The sequence below is a fragment of the Podarcis raffonei genome, chromosome 7 (genome assembly GCF_027172205.1).
Source record: "Podarcis raffonei isolate rPodRaf1 chromosome 7, rPodRaf1.pri, whole genome shotgun sequence".
Taxonomy (NCBI): Eukaryota; Metazoa; Chordata; class Lepidosauria; order Squamata; family Lacertidae; genus Podarcis; species Podarcis raffonei.
The window spans coordinates 61,412,425-61,429,491 of NC_070608.1; the positions used below are offsets into that span (position 1 = coordinate 61,412,425).

The window sequence follows — 17,067 nt, forward strand, 5'->3', positions numbered from 1 at the left end:
CATGCAGAGGATTGTGCCATGACAATTCTGAAATGCAGTCATCCCAAGTCACTCCTGTGTAAACACAGTGTTGTTCTATGGTAGTCCTGCATGAGGCGCCACCCCTGCATCAGTGGGGAGGTGTCTGGCAACCTATAGCTGGCTGTTCCTTGCCACAGCTGACCAAACAAATGCTAGGTGGCATGGCAGGCCTATTTCCTAGCTTGTTCATGACTTTTTCCTCTGCCTGTTGTTTGTTGAATGGTCCCTCGAACATTTCCAGTAGCACATAGGCATGCCCAAAAATCCTTTTAAAGCCATCCAAAGCCTGGCAAGCAAACCACACCCATGCATTGTGTAGGAAATGGCTGAAGACACAGACAAAATAAATGTCCCTTTTGATAAAGGAACTCATGAATACAATGCAAGGCAGAACTTTGTGAGCAATGCAAATGGAAATCATGCAAAGTAGGTAATATGTAGCTAGATCTTTGCCTACCTGGTAAAGAAATCTTCCAAGAAGGGCATAAATGATTCCCTAATCCCGTGTTAGGAGAACTGAGTTATGACATATGCATGAAGACACAATTCAGCCAAAGTTCCACTGGTGTTAATGGGTGTTTTCCACTGAAACCAGTGGGTCCAAGAAGCACACAACTGTGGCTCGAATGGGCTACACTTTAGCGATTTCATTCAGTCGAATGACCATAAGGACTGAACACCGGAATAACCAGGCCCTTACATAATTTCATATTATAGACCCCCTTGTGACATGCATCTATATAATCAGCCTCTGATAATGCAGGTTCTGATATATCATAGATAAATATTTGTGTAAGACACAACTCCTATCACACTGTTAACTCCAAGCAAAGGCAGTATAATATTTACTCTGAAAATTTAAAGCCACTAGATACTATGAAAAAATCAAATTAGTCTGTCAAAGAATTGCATGCCCTTATTCTGAAATCACAACACATTCTGTCCACGTACTCTTAAAACATTGTTCAATGCTACTGCTATGCAATTATGCCATAGCATGACAGCCTCAATTATAACTCTAAGCAGGATAATTCAGATGCGTAGTAAGAATCCCATGTAAAACCATCATTTTGGTATAAATGTAATTTGCTGCCAATTCAGGCTACTAGTTATTGCAAGAGCCAATTCCACTCACTGAGTAATATACTTGAGTTGGAATTAAAGATTCCAGTAAGATATTCAACGGAGAAGGATAATTGTGTCTAGATGGGCCATTAAATGTGGGTACAAACCATGGATAGGATAACTTTGAATTGAAACACTATCATATTTAATAATGAAAAATGAGCTGTGGGTATTAACCAAATGGGTATGACACAGGTTACTTGGGCTCTTGCATTCCTCTCATCCATCCTACAAAGCTGAATGAACTGGAATGGGGGGATCTGCATTTGAAAGCAGTATCTCTGAAAGAGGGCTATAATGCACTGGTCAGGAGATACTGCATTCAGTTCAACATGGTACAGTTCAGTTCAACATGGCGGTCCTCGTACCTACGGGACCGCCTCTCCTGGTATGCCCCACAGAGGAACCTACGGTCTGCAAATAAAAACATTCTGAAGGTCCCAGGCCACAGAGAGGTTAGGCTGGCCTCAACTAGAGCCAGGGCTTTCTCGGCTGCGGCTCCAATCTGGTGGAACGCTCTGTCACAAGAGACTAGGGCCCTGCGGGACCTGACATCTTTCCGCAGGGCCTGCAAGACAGAGTTGTTCCACCAGGCCTTTGGTCAGGGCGCAGCCTGACTCCCTCCTCTGGCAACCTGCACAGAATTTTGCTTAACGGTTGCCATCAATTTGATTTTAATTAATTTTTATAATGAAATGTTTTTAGAATGTTGGATTATTTGATTGTTTGATTATTTGATTGTTGTTAGCCGCCCTGAGCCCGGCTTCGGCTGCGGAGGGCGGGATATAAATATATTATTATTATTATTATTATTATTATTATTATTATTATTATTATTATTACAGCCCAGTTCATCTGCCGTTTTCACAAATGAGGTAAGGAAGAAAAGGGTGCATAAAAGTCATACTGGAGTAAGAATTATGCAATGCCTTTACATAACAAATTTGCATGCTTTGCATAAAATATGAGTATCTGTATAGGTTTATTATTTATACAGAAGCATACTTTTATTATATTTCTGTTATGTGAAATATCACATTAAAACATAAATATCAAACCTCAGTACAGTAAAATGCAATTAAAATCAATAATATGTTACCGAGATTGTGCCGATTTGCTTACTCGGGTATAAGCAACCCATGAAAACAACCTGTAACAGACTGAAAATATTAAAATAATTTAAGCCATGTGCACTGATAATGTAACATGCTCCAAGTCATACCTACTTTAACCAGAAAATAGTTCTCCCTTTCTCTATATGTACATTTGTTTATCAGATGTGCAACTTGTCCTTCTTCCAAGGAGGTCAGTGGCATGTATCCTCATAACACCCCTGAAATTTAGGTTCCGTTGAGAGATAATGACTTATCCAAGTCCACATACAGTGCATATTAACCACCTGAGACCTGCATGTAGCCAGAGGGTGACTTCCTTATAGCTCACAGGCCCTTTCCCTGCTTTCCAGTTGACACGTGTGTGTGCGCGTGTGCAGAGAGAAAGGGAGTAAGAGTGAGTGAAAGTTATGTCTGTAGACATCTATGTAGGAGGGGATCCAGAGGCCCATACCATGGCAGGTCCAGTCCCAGACACCATCATATGAATTCTTGAAATCAGTCTTTCCAGTCCAAAGCCAACACTCTGTTAACTGTGCCACACTGGCTCCCCAAACCACCTGCTATTGTGTATTACATATCATCTGCTCATAAAGTCTACATATTTACCTTATTTCCCTCATAGCTCACATATGAGCTAGTTTACTCTTCTATTTTACAAATTTTGATACATTTAATCTTTTCTGTGATAAAATACATTAGGAGGTATTTCCAATGACTACTGTCTGATTATCAGTGACAGTGCTGGCCATCTCTGGGGCATTCAGGGCACAATTCCAACCAGCCTTTTCCCTACGCACAAAAAAAAGAGGTAAAATATTTCTATAATTCTATCTTTGTGATAGTCTGATCAGTGTTGCTTGTGCAGGTTCTCTGCTGTTCACTTGTGTTCCTTTGGTGGTCAGAGAGGTTGGGGTAGGCCTAGGGTGTGGCAGTTCATTTGTGGTTGGCTGTGGTGGTCTTTGTTTTCATAAAAAAAAACCCCGTTTGCAGGATTATTATTATTCTGTGCATCTCCTCTTTAGTCCAAAGACATTCAGTTTTGTCTTTTGCTAGCCATCTCCCTTACAAACACTTTCCGAATGCACAAAGAAAAGCTGAGTATTTTATAGGTAAGGTTATTCTTGCATTCTCTATCTACAAATGATCAGCCTGTAATATTTGATCTACCCATTGCTATCTGAATCCCAGGCAGTCTAGCCTGCTCACTCAGCTGAAGAAACCCACGAAAGGTACACCGGGTGACAGCGATGAGCTATAAAAGGCACAAACACCAGGGGAATATATCTTGTATTCTGGCAAGTCAGACTACATTTTCAGCCCTCTTGTCTTCCAAAATTTGGTGGAGCAGAACTGTAGTAAATTACACTGGTTTGATTGCCTGCCAGCACAAAGAGGCGGACCAAATCAAAAGAAGCAAGAAGGCACAGAGCGGCCACTTGAGAAAGCAGCACAGCAAAACAAGGAACGTGTCTGGTCCCAAGAGATTCTAGGACATTTAAGAGCAACATATCCCAAGAAAACCTCAGGGAAAAGTTAGGTTAATGAAAACTCTGGAGAACTTTTGGTGACATCACCACCCAAGGAAGCAAAGCTCAGATGATTTGTTGCCACAAAGTGGGATTTACAGCAAGGTATCTATTTTATTATAAGCCTATCCATTATTATTTTTTGGCCTTAAATCTGAATCTTGTTTTTTCAATTCAAAAGTAAGCCATTAGCATTATTACAGATGTCACAATGATTCTGTTAGCTACATTAGAAATAATTCCTAATGATACTGAGCTTTTCCGTAGTACTTTCAAGTGCACAAAGCACTTTACATGAGTAAAGTGGAAATCCTTACAATGACCCTGTAAGTCAGTACATTGCACATTGAGGAAGTGAGAGAAAGTGGTAAGCCTAAGGCCTTCCAGTTTGCAATCACTCTGACCAGGTCAGGCAAACTATGGTTTGCATTTACCAAACATTGCCTCTAAAGCAGAATCTGAAGCTGTTATCTGAGGTGAGGTTGCAAATCATCCCCTACAGATAGAATACATTAAGATGTGCCAGATTTAATGCTAAAGTATGGTGTGCCCATGACGTGGTTATTGAAAGCTTCTACTTCTAATACCCACCTTTCAATGTGTTATCCAAAGCCTTAATTAGCGTTAGTTGGGGGCAGAGCCGGATTTAGGTTTGATGAGGCCCTAAACTACTGAAGGTAACGGGGTCCTTTAAATGTCCAGCTGTCCTTTATCAACAACAAATTGTCATTTTTTGTGTTGAATATATGCTATATGGTAATTTATTTATTTTTCTTATATTTTGGAAACGTACACCCAGATTTTTCCTTTACATTTTTTGGGAGGCCCCAAGAGAGTGGGGCCCTAAGCTATAGCTTGTTTAGCTTATACCTAAATCTGGCACTGGTTGGGGGGGGGGGAATCAGTTTCATAAACTATAGTTTAAAGTTCGGTTGTTTCAATTAAGCATTGTGAAGACTAATCACAGTTTTCCCAGGTTTGGATGACAGAGCAAGTGTTTGTTAATCTAAAACAGAAACAAAAATTATCAAACTCTTTGTGGCCACATCAGAGGATGAGGTGGTTGTGCATGCTCACAACTCACTGCTGTTTATTACTGTAGCACCAAACTATGGTTTTACATTACTGGTCCATTCTGACTTCATTGTGCCAAATACAAATATCCACAAGAAGCCTCAATTCCTTTCTGCTCCACAACCAAGATTACAAGGACGAAGGACCTCACCACCATCACCACCACAACCACCACAAGTAAGCAAAGATGAAGACTCACCAGGTAGAGGAAGATTATGTGTCAAGGGAGGACTCAATCACTTTAAGTCACACCCTAAGACATGTAGAACATCCAAACACACAGCCACTTCCACCCCAATTCCTGCAATTCCTGCAATATGGGTAAACTGCTTACAGGCTTAAGAACATATCATACTCAAAAGGCTGCAGCTGTGTCTTCCAAAAAGGGTAAAAGGGATAAGGAGCCACAAAGCACAAACTCAAGTCACAGAATATAATATATTACGCCCTAAGAGATGCAGAGTATTCAAACACACAGTCACCTTCACCCCGTTTCCTGCAATATGGGTAAATTGCTTACAGGCTTGACAAACCCAATGTATTCAAAACTGCTGCAGCTGTGTCTTCCACAAAGCAGAAAAGGGATAAGGGGCCACAAAGCACAAACTCAAGTAACCTAGCACCATGCACCATAGAATGTAATCTAGAATACTGCCCCTCAACTTCACTCATTTATACTGCCGACCTCACAATCATCATCTATCCTTCCTTGTAGAATCAGAGCCAGGACATATGGCAACAGAACAAATAGGAGCAGAAGAGCTCCTGTGCAGCTACTTCTTTTGGTTAGAGCGGGGTGCTTATAATACCAAGGGTGCAGGTTCAATCCCCGAACGGGAAAGCTGAATTGCAGGGGGTTGGATTAGATCAGGGGTCAGCAAACTTTTTCAGCAGAGGGCCAGTCCACTGTCCCGCAGACCTTGTGGGGAGTCGGACTATATTTTTTTTTTGGGGGGGGGAATGATGCAAGAGCACCACGAGCCTCGGTGACTGCTTACCTGTGTCTTGCAAGCGGCAGGAGCTGGCAGCGGTGTCAGGACGATGAGTGGCGTGTGAAATGGCTCCAAAGAGGGGCTGCTTAAAATGGCGGCTGCTCAAGCACGGCTGCTGCTGGCACCAACAAAGCCCAGCCCCCTTCTTCCTCTAGGCAGGGCGGGCAGAAGCCAGGAGGAGGGAGGGAGGAGGCGGTGCCGCAGCCACCGCCGCTGTGTGTGAGAGAGGGAAAGAACATGCGTGCTTGCAATCCACACGGCGATTCCCAGACCGTCCGCGGGCCAGGTCCAGAAGGCAAAAGGGCCTGATCCGGCCCACGGGCCTTAGTAAATGTTGCCTCAAAAAACTGTCTCCCATCACAGGAATTGTCAAAATGTGACTCCTAGCCAAATGTAAACTGTGGAATGGAAGCCTGGTATTCACTTGAACATACGTAAAATGCTCCTTGAGATGCAGTTAAGTCAGGGGCAGAGTGCATTGAGACCAGTGCATGAGAGGACACTGGCAGAAAGAGCAATATGTGTAACCACCATTCATGTTTTCATTCTCTATTAAGACATAATGCTTGAAGAGAGATCACACTTTTGGGTTAGGAGTTAAGAGTGCTCTAATTCATAGTCCAACAATGCAATATAGTTATCATGGTAAAAAAAGGGGGGGGAGTTAAAACCAAAACCAAAAGGCCTTGCACATATAAACTTTATAATTATCTATTTCTTAATTCATTTTCTCTTATGTGCAAACACTTCTCTCTCTTTTTGCTTTCCCTTCCAAAGTCTCAAGTTCATGGTTTTGTTTTTCTGCTGTGACTGCTTATCATGATACACACCCAAAATAGTAAATGGCTCTCAACAGCCTTTTGTAGCCATTTAGGTATTTATGATGTTTATCAATGCAAGAAAAGGATACAGAACACCTTGGCAGATAGCCAGTTGAGGAAATGATTTAACAATATTTTGCTTCCAAACATATTTGTCTGCAGGGCTCACTAATTCTTGCAAATGTATACCGTCAGCGACTTAAGATCTTGAGCCAACATTAAAATCAAAGAGGACTGTGTTCATTTTGTTAAAGCATTGTCAAGCAATGTAATGCTTTAAGTCAAATTAAAAATTATTACTACTAATAATTCCTATGTAAGTTTAAGGGGTTCACATTACATTAGCCATGTCTACATAACATTACAATGACTGCATATTGTACTACAAGCTTGCTCTTGGTTAGTTCTTAGGGCTAGAACTAATTGCAGTCAAACTATGAGCAAAGCTTGTGTTTATACAGTAGCAAGCTGGAGCCAATTCACTTTTTTTTTTCCTGGTTTAAGTTGTCCCCTTCCCATCTATGTCACTGAGAAGGATTTCTTCATCAGCCAAACTAAAATGCCACCCTTTTCAAAATTATTTTTATTCTCAAGAAATGCACCATTGCAAGCTTTACATTGCACAACTTTGCTAGAATTGTAAAACTATGCAATAAACAACAACAATAAAACCCAAATAGGCTTGTGTAGTATATAATCAAACCAGGTATGCAATTGGCATCTTACCTGTTGGGTAGCAATTGCTCCTAGGATGAATAGTCAAGGGGCAAACTTTCCCTACTTTCCTTCCTCTCCCCAGGTGGCTGCCCTTTCAAAATGAAAACTCTTCTTTAACTCTTTAAAGTCAAGAGACTATGAAAGTGTCATGTGGAACATTCAGCAATGTCACACAAGTAGAGGGCTTGAAACCCGAGCTCTCTGGACCTATATAGCATAGCCAGGAAAACTCTCGGGAACATAAGCAGAGTGTGTGTCCTTGAAGACTCATTCACATAGCACCAAAATATGGGTTAATGTTATCTGTGCACATATTTTCCCGCAACAGGGATCTTTATGTGTGGACTGGAAATAAACACCACTGTCTTTGGATGGAGAGATGTGAAATGAGTGTACAACATGGACAGAACATGATGGGCATACATTTGCACAGACAGTCCAGATAAGTCAATAATTATACAGAGCACAAAGCTTACATTTGGTTGGTGACAAGATGAACCAGCTCCAAGACACTAGATCCATTCTACTGCAAATGTTTTGCCAAAGTTCCCTGGCAATTAACAGCCTTAACGACGAGGGAAGAAGAAATCAGAATTGTCTTTGCTCATGTTTCTTTGCTAAAAAGACACATACAGATGAAAGAAATGTTTGGAAACCCTCCAGAGTTTTTGGGAGAACGTATGTCAAAACACTTCACCTTCTGCAGTTGTAGGCAGAGTAGACAAACATTACGTCAACTTCTAAGTTATCTACACTTACATGTAGGCTGAATACTAAGAAAAAATTCAAGAGTTACAGCTGATTCCGAGAAACATACATGCATGCGCACACAACAAACACAACTCTGGTTGCCTTAGTAGAACCTCAGAATCAAATGTGGTAAAATAAGAACATCTGTGCTAGCTTTTTAATTATTTCTTGCTGATTATGTAAACACTTCAAGAGCAATTATCTATCACCTTCAGAGGCTAGGAAGAGAATCTGCAGCTGCAGGAGACACACGCCACTATTACGTGACAATGTCACCACACCTGTGTAATTCGTGTAACTCATAATATTACATATCAATGGTGATGTGAGAGAACATCTGGTTGTATCTTTCTGCACCTGTCAAATGTAAGAAGACACACTGGTGGATGATGGAAATTCTTATGGTAGTACATAAGATAATAAGCGAAGACAAATTGCTTCACCAAGGCATATCAAGCACCACTGAGAATGTTGCATACATCTGAAAGCACATTTCCCTGCCACCTATAACACATACTGCTTACACTGGAGACACTCTTAACTAGGGACAAGGGAGGTATTCAATTTGGTTTTCATTTTAATTCACACCAAATTTTATGTTGGATGTTTCCAACCAAAAGATATGTGCAAAAATGCATACATTAGAGGTGACTTTGCATACATTAACAAAAATAAGGAAAAAATGCATTATATTAGATAAAACGACAAACAAAAATACTGTTGTGAGTTTGGGGTGGTGGGGTTAGTCTGGGTTAAAATCCAATGGAGGATTCCATTGTTGAACTAGCCAGGCAAGTTCCTTTGTGATACAGTTTGTTTCCAAATTACCGTCTAAGTTTGGTTGTTAGTATACTGTCCAAACAACATTCCAGCTAAAGATCAGTTAATATATGCTCTTTAACAAATCTGTTGTTGGTTTTTTTAATGTTAAAATTGTGATCAACTATTTATGATATTAATACAGTCAGGACTTTGACGGGTTGTGCTAATTACAAGTCTCGGGTACATGATCCGATCAATGCCAGATAGGGGAGGGAGAATCTCATGTGTGGTGGTAGATATGAGATGCACCTATGCACTGGATCAAGCCAGTTTACTGTTATGAAACAATGGTAGCTACCAGCATTATACAAATATAAATATATGTCACAATAATTCAAATCAGATGACATCGCGACACATTTAAAAGGTGTGTTGCCACCTTGACTTCATGGAATATATGACTATGGACATATACTAAAGAATTATTGGTGGTCAACTGATATGCCAAACAATTCTGAGCTACACAAACTCTCTCAATGAGCCATTAAGAATCATTCTGTACAACTCAAAAACCTACTAGCAATACATCAGTCCAACAAAATGTATTTCATTGACTCTTTGGAATAAACACAGCAAAACTTCTCCTAGTTAAAAATGTTAGCACAGGACTATGAAGGCATGGTAGAAACAGGTCTCATGCGGTATTTCAGCCTCTCTCTTGAAGCATGGCATTTAGGTACAGGTGTTAAAAGGTGAGCTATGGGTAGTCACAGACTACACGGCTCTGAAATGTGGCTTTTTAAAAACATATCTTTGCATCTAACACAGGAGCTAGGGGATCAGAGATTACAACAGTGGAGACTCTCCACGAAAATGAATGCTGACAACAAAAAATGGCTCCGGTTTCCACCCCCTGCCCCCAATTTTCTCTCCAAGACTATTGATATTTAGGACTACTGAGCCACTCCACACCTCTTTCAAGGCAAATAATTTTCGCATTTGCTTCATGGAATGCCCCCAAAACAGTGAAGCTGGTGCTGGAATTCCCCAGAAACAGTTCTATGCTGTGCTGAAACCAAGTGCCTGTTTTCATTCTATGGCTATTCCACTCTGCCAAATTAAAGCAAAAGCAGCAAATGCAGTGATCAGAACAAAATAGCTTGCAGTGATTTCTATTATTTTGCCACGTGTGAAAGTAACAAGGCACTGTGTTTCTAACAAGGGAAAAGCCTGCAAGGTTTTTGTTTCTCTCTTCATTTCAACAATTGTTTCCTCCCAGGCCATGTAACAAAGAAAGATGAAGAGGTCCCCAGTTTTCTAATTCAATAAAAATAAAAGGACAGACGATGGAAAGGGTGAAAGAGGTGAAGCATTTCACTACAATTCATATTGAGTTGTCTTTTTCTGTTTTTTTAATTACGAAACCAAAAATAGCACAATGTAGTCTGAGTCACGTAGCTGCTAATTATGCTACTATTTCAAACATTCCAGTGTCATTCACAGCCATGGTGCAGAAAGAGGACTTTATTTTGTTCTAACCATGTCATTTAAAACCTTTTGTCATGAGGGGAATAGTACGAGCACAGTCAAAATATGAATACAGAGCTGACAAAAACAACTCAAAATTCTGCAAGGATGTTGATATTTTGATAAAACAATTCCAATAGCCACACAATTGCAGAAGAATATGCCGTTATAAGCCACCAACTTTTCTTGAAACCCTAGTACTCTACAGATGCATCGCTAAGCAAAGTGCTCCCCTGGCGTCGTTCTCCAAACCATTAGAGATTGTGTAGTCAGCTACCACCAATAGTAGGGCCAGGGTCAGTAGCTGCTGTCTTTGGGGAGCTACCATGATCCCACCACCTTGATAGGGCCCACCCTTCCTGTCCACAGTCTGGAACTCTGAGCAGCAGCAAGTAAGCTGGGTCTAGCCTCCTTAAAAAAAAAAAAAAAAAAAAAAACTTCCACAATGCTGTATGGGAAATTTACATGGTAGTTTCACCTAGCTGCCCACACTGTTAGGAGCACGGCTGTTGGCTGCCACCAACAGTTAAGCCCTGTGTGGGCCACCAGTTAGCACTTTGCCAAACCTCCCTCCAAATCTAGAAGCAGCCCTAAACCAAGAATCAACTCGAGCTCAACAATTCTTATATGTTACTTCTGCATAGAATACAAGACTTCTGGTTGCAAAGGCCCCAAATACCTATTTCCTGAAATAGCTGGCTTCAACTACCCCTAGGCTTGTTGAACATCCAGCCTGAAGGATTCTGAAGAACTCAAAAAGCTTGCTCCCTCATTTTGTGACTTTGGTGTTGGTTCTGATATAAGTATACACCTACTGTGATTTTTAATGAGGGGTTTTTTTAAAGGTGCCTATATCTTTTAAAATAATTTAGTTTTATGTACTATATTTGAGACTTGTATCTTATGTACCGATAGGTAATAGTAGTAAATTAAAAAATTAAATGTATAGCACAGCATTGCTCTTTGCAGTGCGCAAGAGGGCAGATCCCTTGCAACTATGACATAGGGAAACAAAGGAAGGGAAGAAAAATGGAGACAAGGGTAGAAAGGGGAAGAGTGTGCAATTGTTTTGAGTTTCATGTGTTGAGACTTGGCTATAGGCTTCATTGCAGAAAAGCATGTTCAGTATAACAGCTGGCTCTTTGCAAAGCAACCAAGGAACAAAATGTATTTTTAGGGAAGAGCTACAAGGCAATTGCTCAGTTTGCTAAACTAGAAGTGTGGGAAGCAATGTTGGGTTTTACACAAGCCTATTCTCTTGATCCATAATTCACTTATTCCACTATTCTTGGTGTGGTTAGGAAGCAAGGAAGAAGCAGGGATGGTGCCAGAAGCTGATTAAGCCAAGTTGCAATGTCAAACTCCCTTGCTTGATTTCCATTGAGTAAATCTGATGCAAAGTGAAAGATAGTGCTTCTCAAAAAAAATCTCTACATACTCCCATTTTTTCATGGGAAAATGCAGGGCTTTGGGCCTTGAGCCAATTGGTATAACTCTTGCCTGAAGCTCCTTCAAGCCTGGAACTGGTTCTGAATTTGCATATCCCTGCCATGCAAGCTATATATCCTACCTCCGCCCTGCTGTATGAATTATCACTGATACGTTCTGGCTTGCAGAGATGGACATATCCCAGCCCTGAAAAAAAACCTCCAAGTGGACATGACCTAAATAAAACTCTTGTGAATCTGTGAACAAGCACTGTACTTCTTTCCTAGCCCAAGCTGCTATTTGAGAGACAGACTCAAACAAGACATGAAGGCAACAGATCAGTGCAGTCTGATTTTCATAGCAAAAGCGGAACATGCAAGCAGGGAGCTGCTGTCACTTTCCTCCTTGCAGCCCCCTCTCCCCAAGTGCCTCCCCCGCTCATTTGCTGTATCAGGAACTTGGTCAAGAGAAAGGGAGAAAAAGCACCTGAAGGGACAGGCCATAGGAAAGTAAGCTGCAGTCATGGAAGTGTGGTGAAGACCACCTGTCCATGCACTTCTTTTGCTGTTAAAATCTGTCCTTCTTCCTCACATCCTCATCCTACATGATTGGGAAAGGCCAAAGTTCAACACACATAGACTTGCCACGATCAAATCTAACCCTCTAATTGATCCTTCTTCTCCATGCATTACCAAACATCAGCATAGCCTCTGAGATACACAAACACAAATTAATATATAAAGCAATTGCAATTTTCCTTGTAACAAAACTACTCCCATTACTTACTTCAAACAGCAGGAGTGTTCCTAGGTGCAACCTCCTTTGGTCAGGTGCTGCAGCACTTTCCCCTGGAGTCTGTGCATTAAAACTTGTTCATTGTGCTCAAGGATGCTAGAATTAAAAACAAAACAAGAAATGTTCAGAGAAGAAATGTCACTTCAAGTGGTTGGCAAGGAAATCCCTGCACTATCCGCAATGTGTTTCTGATAACTTTAAGTAAGCTAGTTTTGGAACCAGAAGTGGGGAGAAGAAGTGGTCGGTTTTTGTGGATTGTGCCCTTTTGTTATCTTGGCAGCCTAAATGGATTTTTTCAAACACTGCCTGTTAGCATGGTTGTTAACATTCTTTGATGATCAACTGCTGATTAAACAGACTATGAACACATAGAAAACAGGAGTAACCACAGAGAAATCTGGAAAAATAATCACTCTGATAAGCGGCATGGATGGTGCAGTAAGAAGGTAAATCAAATGAACTACACAATCTTCGTTCCCCAATCTAAAGGTTACCTTCACCCTCCTCACGCCTCTGCTGCATTCAACACCTCCTTCATGACCACATCAAAGATCAGCTTAGCAAGCATCAACCTAGAGTCTACTCTTCTTTACATGATCAGTTTTCTGCAATCCAAGCAGTGAGAAAGGGGGCTCTTCTTCCTGTGTTGATCATTTAACACTATACTGTCACCTATCACTGTTTCTTTAGACTGCCAAAGAAGTGTTCTTAAAAGTATTTTAATCTTTCTTCTATCCCTTCAGCGGAGGGTGAACTCACACACTGTACTCTTTTTGCAGTTGCACTGAGGCTTACCTAGACAACTTTTTGTGTGTGTTCTGCACACACTTCTTAGCTGTTGCAGGAGTTCCAGAAAGTTTCCATCAAGGGAACACAACCACTGTAAGGAAATGTCATTTCCCCAGAGCTCAAAACACAGCAAATTGTTGCTTGGAAAATATTATCTCCCCACCCTGAACCAAGTAAACACTCATTGCCTTATCAAATAAAGCATGAAGTGTTGTGATATGTGTATCACAGGTCCCTATTTGATGGCATCTGGGATACAACAGGGGTGAGACAAGAGTTGGGGGCACTCTTTGATGGCAGTAAAATCATTTCCCCCTTTTGGAAGCTTTTGGGGATAATATCAAAAGAGTGTGCAGAAAGGGTCATCTATTCAGACTAAGGGCAATGCAATGCAGGAAGCTTTGCTCTTGGCTGCAGTAACCACATCACCAAAACTGATGTCATATAGCACTGCAACCTTGGAAGGCAAATGAGGCCACCACCTTGCTGAAACTAACCAGTTCTGGCCAGTAACGGGCAATATTTTGGCTCCTACAAAAGCACAATGTGGCATTCAAGTGAAGTTTTTTTGTAATTAGGAAAGTAGCCTATTTAAAATGAATAAAGCCATAAAATAAGAATCAGTTCACTGCTATATTATATGAGAGATCCCCCCCAAAGCACGAGAATTAACTTCAGTAATAAATGTTGAATATTTACATCTCTCTTCCTTCCACCCTTCCTTCTCCGTTATTCTTCATCTCTGCATTTTGCTCTGCCCCCCCCCCCGCCCACCACAATTATTCCTTTTTATCTACCTGCAATTCCAGGCCCCGGGACCTTTCAGAGCAAAACTGTTTTATTTGGTTTCCAATTTGTCAGTATAGCCTAGAACAAAATCTCTTGTCATCACTATTTGCTTCAGCTCCTCAGAAAGTTTGTTCAAGCACAACAATCTGCCCATCTTTCACAGTGAAAACAGATGCAAAGAACTTCTTCAACTTTCCTGCAAGCCCTTTCCTCCCTTTTCATTGATTGTCTGTACAAACCCTTATCATAAGGTCCACTTTTTGATGTCACTGTACAAATTACCAGGGAAAGCAAATCAAAACATCTTTGCATTGTAATGCTTGAAGATTTTTAGGTTAATGGGACAACTGGTTCTTTTCAGTGCCTGTCCAACAAGCAAACATTTGGAGTTGTTCTAGATCTTCTGCTAGATGTATCCCCCTAGACAGATCACTTATAACCTTGGGGCTGTTTATTGGACTCATTAGCTTTGCTTTATTGTACACTCCTTTGTCTTCCGGCTTGATATCTTTCTAGGGTATAGTGTCTTACATTTCACAGTGAAAGAGCATTCAGTTTCAGCTGCCTTCAATTGATAGATCAATCCTCAAAGAGAGGTTGACTGCATCTTCGACTGAATTCTTGCTTCTTTTCACCTTATTCTGAAACCACTTGGGTGTATCCAACTAAATCATACTCCACTTGGACCTGTCAAAATCTATGACTTAACTGGATACCATCTTATGCCTATATGGATAAACACACATCAAAATGCTAGCTGCTGTTCATTACCCTAATAAATATTGGCAGTTCATATGGCTTTCTTACAGCTGAGTTATATTAATCCACATATTCACCCACTCAAAGGAAAAGCTTCAGTCTAATGCTTAACAAAACTGTTAAAAACATTTGCTGGGTCATGCCTGCATTTTCTCTACATGCTTTCCAAAACCCTCATAACAAAACTGTTCTGTGGGAAACTGAATGAATTACTACTGTCATGGGATCATTTTACAGCTCCTAAATAAGATATACTATAGCTGCCTCACAGTTTTACTACCTCGAGTGCTATGTTTGCATACTATGAAAAGTAGCTTATCAGCAGGAAGCATAATTTTCGGTTACCTAATTTGGATTGGTCAATATTTCCTCTCCCTGCAACTCAGCATTGGGTCAGCAGTCTCACTCACCAAATCATCCAAGTTCCCTGAATTTCTTTACACCAATTCTAAAACAACCGATGCAGTTAAAGGTCATGTTGATTTATACGTACTTGTCAAGCGATATAAATGATAATTATTCCACAGTCAAATAAATTACTCGTAACAGACAATTAGCAGCTTTCAATGTGTCTCATTCTACAAAAAGGGAATATGATGTAATAAAACTGGGGTGGGGACTGCATTGATGAATGCTCCCCCACTTTAAAAAAACCCAAAAACTTCCTGCAGAGGCAAAACCAGATATCGAGGATAAAGTAGGAGCTGAAACCTGAGGTAAGTAGCTCCTAAATGACTGTGCTTCACAGTGTCCACTACTGACATTGTGTGTATTATAGTATTTTCCTCTTTTCATTTGCATTCCCACTTCTACACCATTATTTAATTTAGTACCACAATATTCATGAGCCCTGCAATCCAGTGACTCAACTGATGGAACAAAAGTGTGTCACCTGGCAGAGAAAGTCACTAGAGGGTTCCCTAGGCCATGCACCATCTTTAAAACAGTTGCAGTATACAAATAATGGGGGGAAATTGCAGTACACCAGTAACAATGGAAATTCTATTTAAAAGTTCTCCTTGAAATTGTATCACTGACTTTTCACTTCTCCACTAACCGCAGAAATAATGCCTACTCCTCTTCCACAATTTATTTTTCCCCTCAGTGTATTAATACAACAGCAAGGCACAATTCAAGTTACCGTAAGCACCTTACTATCTACAATATACAACCTACAATATACAATATACTTCTGGATGGAAAGTGCTGCCCTCCAGAATCTCTTAAGGGAATCACCCTATGAGATGGGGCAGGGTGACCCTGCCTTGTCCCTTTCTCCTAAGTAACTGGCTCAATATCTCTCCTACCGTCATAAGTTATGACAATTACTATGAGGTAAGCAAGAATGCACAGGACCAAAGTTAATCTGCCTGTGGGCAAAATTCCTCTCCAACCCTAAAAAACAGGGGCCAACAGTTGTTCATAGCAATGCCATTAGATCACAAACCCTCCCCTGATGGAAGCAAGAGGTAAACAACGAAGGGTAGGTAGTTTGAAAAGTCAATTGAAGCAGAAGTGGAGCAAGCAGGCAAGGACCACCTTTTATGTCCCAGGAGCAGACCAGACAGAGACAGCACAGACTTTGGTCTGGTCCACTTCCAGGCCACACACCCCAGGGAGCCTAGAATGATGCTGATTGGCTCTCTGAAGTCTTGCCCTGTTTGTGTCTTCCTGTGCAAAGTGTTTCCCAGCCACGCTGGAGTCTGAGATGTTGGCTGCTCCCCTGCCACCATGCCAGGCTGCAAATGGGTAGCTGGGTTAATCTGTTGCAGCAAACAACAAAATACTGTGGCACCTTAAAGGGGTGCTACAAGACTTTGTTGTTGTTGTTTTCACATTCTAAGTAATACTACATGATGTATCAAGGAGGTAAAGTTGGGCACAGTTCACAATTTAAAGAAAAACATACAAAAGCACACAGGAAAACCACCATCAGGACTGGGATTCAATGTCCAAAAGGGGTCAAACTACACATTCACTAGATACAGAGCATGCTGCTATCCACCGGTTTTTCCCTGAGGAATCCTCTTTGGTAAAGCAGTCCATGGTGAGGGGAGGTTCATCTCTTCCTTTTCCA

The 17,067-nt window shown here is 41.0% G+C and overlaps 1 protein-coding gene across 12 annotated transcripts in view; it reads right to left on the reverse strand.

Annotated features, from left to right (window-relative positions):
* Positions 1-17,067, reverse strand: part of ATXN1 (ataxin 1) — a 209,121-nt gene that overhangs the window by 128,117 nt on the left and 63,937 nt on the right. For all 12 annotated transcript variants that reach the window (XM_053396830.1, XM_053396826.1, XM_053396831.1 and 9 more), the window contains one exon: positions 12,645-12,749. The gene's annotated coding sequence lies outside the window, so the exon portion shown is untranslated. The remainder of the gene's footprint in view (positions 1-12,644; positions 12,750-17,067) is intronic.